The sequence below is a fragment of the Gavialis gangeticus genome, unplaced genomic scaffold (genome assembly GCF_001723915.1).
Source record: "Gavialis gangeticus isolate Ggan-Ray unplaced genomic scaffold, GavGan_comp1, whole genome shotgun sequence".
Classification (NCBI taxonomy): domain Eukaryota; kingdom Metazoa; phylum Chordata; order Crocodylia; family Gavialidae; genus Gavialis; species Gavialis gangeticus.
This window is the reverse complement of record NW_017729025.1, coordinates 124,935,537-124,942,247: the sequence shown is the minus strand read 5'-3', so window position 1 is coordinate 124,942,247 and position 6,711 is coordinate 124,935,537. Positions and strand designations below refer to the sequence as shown.

General features: G+C 36.5%; 1 protein-coding gene across 1 annotated transcript in view; it reads left to right on the top strand.

Moving 5' to 3' along the window:
• The window catches only part of DCDC1 (doublecortin domain containing 1), a 236,073-nt gene that overhangs the window by 8,481 nt on the left and 220,881 nt on the right, over window positions 1-6,711 (top strand). The window lies entirely within an intron of this gene.

Here is a 6,711-nt window from a genome sequence, read left to right as displayed (position 1 = left end):
TTCCCTGCTAAACCAAACTGGTCTTCTGCCATACTTGCTAGTCTTCTTGAGCATCAGGATTGTTTCTTCCTGCACCCTTAGTAAGGTTTCTTTAAAGTACAGCCAGCTCTCCTGGATTCCTTTCTCCATCACACTGGCCTCTCAAGGGATCCTGCCCATCAGTTCCCTGAGGATGCCATAGTCTGTTTTTCTGAAGGCCAGGGTCCATCCTCTGCTCTTTTCCTTCCTTCTTTTCCTTAGGATCCTCAACTCAAGTATCTCATGGTTGCTGCTGCCCAAGATGTCACCCACTGCTACATTCCCTACCAAATCATCCCTATTTGTCGGGTCAAGAAGAGCACAGCCTCTAGTTGATATCTCCAACACTTGCTCCAGGCCTCAACACTCTCCAAAACTTCCTGGATTATAATGATCCTTCAATATTGATTGCTAAGACCCCATTTTGAATACTGGGTGCAGCTCTGGTTACCAGTATTAAAAGAAAGATAAACTTAAACTGGAGTGGCCATTAAGAGGATGAAGGGGATGGAGATCTTTTCTCACGAGAGAAGATCAAAGGAGCATGGCTTGTCTAGCTTATCAGAATGGATATTAAGAAGAAATGTGATCTATCTAGACAAGTACATAGAAGGTAAACTAGGAAAGGTGAAGAGGTTTTTTGGCTAAAAAAGCAGTGTGGCACAAAGTCAAGTGACTACAAACTAGCTACTGGTGTTTTTAGATTAGTAATTAGAAGAAACATTCTAATGATATATCAGGAGTTTTGAAAATAGTATTCCAAGCAAAGCGGTGAGGGCAAGAAACCTGCATCTATTTTAAGATTGAACTGGCTTAGTTTATGGAAGAAATGGAATGACAGGACTGGGAATTCTACCACAACAATCAGTGAGCATGGAGGGATATATTTGTGGTTCCCTAAGTTGCGGTATAAAGGTATGGAGAGTATCTGGTAATCCCATGCGTCATGGCTTTTGCTGGTCACCAGTTGTAGCCAGGAAGGAATTTTGTTTTACTGGTCATCTTTGTTTCTGGGTTCATTTTTTGTTTTTTGTTTTTTGTTTTCATTTTCTTTTTGCCTTTGCTTTTTCCACTTTCCTCTGAGGCAGTGGGATATTGGCTATAGCTAACACTGAAGATTTTTTGACTGGACTGCTGTGGTGGTCCTGCTGGTACCAGAAGCCCAAATGCTCCTGGCTAGACTGTCTTTTATTCCATTTAGGGTTATAACGCCAAATTTGGGGTCAGGAAAGAATGTTTCCCTTAGGCCAGATTAGCAGTGACTGTGGGAGTTTTTGTCTTCCTCCATAGTTAAGGGCTGTCCTTTTTCCTCGGATCTGTGGACCATAGTAACTAGTTCCCTGTTATTGCTATGGTAGGACATTGGCAATGCCTTGTCTCCCTTGATTTTACCTTTGATATATTATAGAGTGATCTTAGTGATTCCTGCACTGTTGTTATATTTGTGGGTGAGGATTTGACAAAGTGATTCTGGGGATTCCTTTGGCTAACAAGAACGAGTATTGGTCTAGGTGGCCCAAGAGGCCTCTTTCAGTTTTATAGTCCTATTTTCCTAAAGAATTAGGAAGCAAGATGTGAACTATAGAAATAACAGAATCAAAGGCTGAAAAGTAGTTGAGAATGGGGAACCAGGGGAGCATGCAGAGAGAAGAGAATTAATTTTGTAATAAAAATCATATTCAGATTAACATCTAGAACTAAAAGGCCTGAAAGGACTTAAAGATCCAGAATTTACCTTTGATAAGGGAACCTGAAGTATTCAAATAGTAAAGATTTTTGAAAGTAGTACTATGCTTTGCCATGATTGAGAATCCAAAACACCACCAGTAAAGACCTGAGATAGAAAGGTACATAGAACTCAAAGTCAGAATAAAGAAAGAATAGTGTATGAAACTGTGCATGCCATCAAGCATAGATCAAAACCTGTCCTTTAGGTAGGAAATGATGCAGGAATTGCAATGGCTTACATCACTTTTAACAAGAGTTTGCAAGCACCTTCAGAGTGGACAGCTTGCAAAAGAGGACAATGGTACACCACTAGTTCAAATGAATCTCACAGGAGTAATGGGCAGAGTACAGAGTAGAGCTGAAACGGCTCAGCCACCCCAACACTCATCCTCTATAAATACCCCCCTTGTCATACAGAAGAGTCTAAGAGAGGAGCTGGTCTGCTTCATTTTTTGCAGAACAACAGATTGAGGAGTATGAAAAAGGGTATCTTCAACTCTTCTATGAAACAAGTATAGTGAGAACCATGCAGTGCTGACTCCAAGTTAAGGTTTAGAGCAGGTGACAAATGAGGTCATTGTTCGTCACAGCACAACTGCTCATCTTGACCTACCACCCCATGACTAGCCACCTAGGCTAGTCAAAATCAGTGTGAGGCCTCCAGTAAGGCCTAACTCTCCACCCACTCTGTTACTCATCCCTGGAATTTATTCTCTGATCTCCCAATGTCTGGACTCGGTTTGTCCCTGGCTTTGCTCCTGGGTTGCCCTCTTGGCTTCCTGACCCAGTTTGACCTCAGATTCCACTTACCTATCCAAGGCCTAGTCATTGCCTTGATCTCTGAGTGTCTCCAGACCTGTCCACCCGTGTCCTGGCATAACAGATAGTCTCCTAAGTGTGTTAAAGAAAGACAACTGAAGCCTAGTTAAACCACGTTCTTTGTGACTTATCTTTTTTTTTCCACCAGGGACAAATATACAGGTACATGATAAAACAGTACCTAACTAAAGCAATAACTATTAAATGAGGATAAAACTGCCTTTCCGCTTAACACAATAGGAAAGCTACTGTTGACTTAAATAATGCCAGAATTTGTTTTGGGTATATAATGTTTGCTGTAACTTTCTTATGCATAAAAGTTGGACTTGGCATTATAACAACAGTGGTATGATGATGTCATGAGAAGTCTATTGCAGTAAAGGTATCAGAACAGGTTGCAATTAAACCATGTCCATAGAATTAATGGGGAAGATGTTCTTCTGCCACAGGATCGAAATGATACAGGTATAAGCAAATGGCATACTCTACCATTAAAATATTATATCATGCAGTTATTTGGAGCAGACACCCTAGGTGGCAAACAAAGTAATATTAGTACTTTTCGGTATAAAACATATACATGATCCATGGAGGAAAACACTGTAATAATACAAACTAAGTATGAATAGATATTAACTTTGTACAGCCATTCCATTGCAGTTAGGGCCAATATATCTATTTTTCCATTGTTTAATGAAGATATATATGTAGGGATATACAAGCTAGTTTTGTATATAGAGTGTAGTGATTGTAGGTAGTCCAACAAGTTTAATTACTATTAAAATAATAGTAAGATAAAGATAAGTTTAAATATAAGAATATTAAAATAAATCATTATATGTCTTGAGCTTGGTTTTAACTATTCTAAGGATATAAAGCAAGAAATACATGCTTGTCAAATATACAGTATAAATAAATAATTTAGGTGAAAATGGATGACTAGATATAACAAAGAGACAACCACATAATGAAGGGCTAAAGAGTGGTTGTTACATTTGATGTACTTCATTGTATACTGTAAGTAATTGCTATCCATAAAAATTCTATGGCTTCTGTATAAGAAAAAGAGACAATTTGACAGGCAACACTGGTACTAAGCGACAGCAAGTACAGATCCTTGGCAACTGTCATTATCCTGCTGTTGAATTCACATCCAAAACTGTGTGATAACTTCGACCTGCATACTTGTTATTGAACTAGGGTCTGTCAAAGTAGCCGCATTTTCCACTTATGAATAGAATTGTTAGCCTCATGCAGATGTATGTCTTAGAAAACAGAAAACTGAGTGGGTTGCTTTATTTAGTTAAAAAATACTATTATTTTGTACTTAAAAATACATTGAGATATGTTCTGGTTAATTATTAATGAGTAATTTGAACATCCAATTTGAAGTACATTAAAGTAAAATAAAAGCTTTTATGTTAATTATAAACAAATCAAAGTATATGATTAAGAGCTTAAAGTAATTTGTTTTTATATTAATTACAAATAGCACTCCTGAAACAGCAATACAGTCTCACAAAATTCTAGAATTCTAAAATTGCTAGTAAATAGACATTAAAGATTTTAGTATTTATTATTAGGTTTTTGTGCTCACTATTTTTTTTATTTTGATTTATGAGTTTGTCCTACTGTTAGAATTCTTGGATGCCTTTTTTCTCGCCATCTCCTACTCAACTGTGCAAGTCCTATGCAGGCCATTTCCTTCTGCCACAAATATAGAATTACAAAATTTTGGCTCTATTACACAGCTGGCAAAACTCCCATTGATTTGAATAGGAATTTTACTGTAATAGGAGTGCAGAATCAAGCATTTTACTATGGCTACTTAATATCATTTCACAGACCCTGGGACAAGTTTTTATAAGAATAGCATGGCTCTTCACCACAGTCTGAGCTCTTTACCCCATGATACATATTTTCTTCAGAGGGCTGGATACCACAGCTGCATTTAACGCACCATTTTCTTAAAATTTCCTACTACTGCAATATACAGGTGTATGTTTACTGATGGTAACAGCTATGGAACTTAGTGTAGACTAAGTGTTAGTACATTAACCCAAAATTAACTTAGTGGTATAAGCTGTTGCAACCTATGTATGCTAGTTCTCTTTCACTTATGTCCACTGATGAATCTGCATAAATGATGTTACAAAGATGAGCAATTTTAAGAAAATGCTAGAGAAGGGCTGTGGAGTCCAAATGCTAGTTCTACACTAATTTCTTTTCACGGTGTATTTTACCAGTAGAAGGCTTGTTAACTACTCTGTGTTGAAAAATATTTCTAAGAATTTACCAGTGATAAATATTGAGTATGAGCCCCTTAAATGACTGACTTCTGAGTTAATTTTTCCAAGTTAAATATTGACAGAACATTTAATATTCTAAAAACAATAATTGAATCTAAAGTAAAGACTAATACAAAATATTTTTTTCATAAATATTTGGGAGTTAATAGATTTTATAATAAAAAGAGTGTTATGGTTGTGTAGCCATTCTTCCTCTTTCAAGTAGATTCCAATAGTCATGGGACTTTGGATGTTACCTTACAAAGCACTTAAACGTGTTAAAATCCTTTTTGTCTTGTTAACCAAAAATTAAAAAACACTCCAGCTTGTTTACAGGCTTAATGATAAATACATTTTTCATTGATTTAATTCAAACCCTTAACATTAATTTAATCATAGTATTTTGGCATATGGTATATGGATTGCTATGATAAATGTAAAGCAAACCATGCAAAAAATATCTTGTAATTCAATGGTGTGACATCACCTGGCTCTTGTAATTCATGGGAACAATGTGAAACTCATGAATTATGAGAAGCTGCAAGTTAGACTGAGGAGTTGACTTTGTCATATTCTTCTGTTGCTTCTGCTGGCCTTTGATGTTGCTGTAACTCCACAGTAACAGTTATTGAGAATAAATGCCCTCAACTTGTCAGAAAGGATAAAAATAAATTGTGAGATCTATATCTAGATCAATATTAATTCCAGTCTTTCAGTCTGTGATTACATTTCATTCTATGACATAAGGTAATATTAGCCTCAAATTTAAAGTTTATTATTATTTATTTCTATTTTTTTGCTTTTTATTTTTTGCCACATGATTACTGTTATTTTTTGTTATAAAGTGCATTTATTGCATATTTTAAGTAAATCAAGAAAGCCCAACTAATACAGAGTAAAAGTGTGCTGGCTGCCTTAGTCTCACCAATCCTTACCTGGAACACTTACCTGCAATTCCAATTCTAGACCTTTTTTACAAAGATTTTTTGACCTAAATTCTGTAACATTTTTGTAACATGTACAAGTGAGTGCTCTGATAAAATTGTTACAGTCTAGTTTCATTTATGTCCTGAGTGAGGACTTGAATCAGGTCTCCAAGTTTAGAGTTAAGTTCAGGAAGAAAGGGGGACAGAATTGCTAGTACCACCATCTGTACTATTTAAAAAGATACAGGGAAGATATGATTATCTGTAATAAGATACCATCAGATTAAAATTATTTTGAAATGAATGTCTCCATTTTTGGTTAGAAGCAGGATTTGTTTGGTAAATATATTTTATTGAACCAACCTATATAGTTGGGAGAGATATAGACAAGGATTTGGGTGCAAAACGCTCTTCCTCAGTTTTATTTTAGGGTGGAGTTACACATTACCCTTAGCCCATATTAAAGGCACTTAAAATGCAAGTGTCCACATGTTAAAGTTGGTTAGTGCTAAGTGCCCTCTGACTGTCTCAAAATTACACCATTTCAGGCAAGGTTTAACTCTTGGCCGTGCTAGCTAGTTCATATTAAGATTACTTCAGTCTATTCCACAGAGATAAAATAAGCACGTACCACTCCCAGTCCCCTCAGCCCACATCCAGAGCTGGGATAGAGCACAGGTGTCCTGGCTTCTAGCCACGCCCCTGCTCACCAGGGCAAATAGAGTTGTGCAGACAAGAAATGGTGTTAAGCCTTAATGTGCAACTGCTCACCGCACATTCTGACTGTAGCACCAGTTAACATTCCACAGATTTAGTATGGTTTAAGGGTAACATGTAATTTCACTCCTAAATCAGATTTTTGAAAGCAGACCACCTTTGAACAATCATATTTTAAAATTTTATTTAAATTCTATTTTCCATGTTGCCAATAT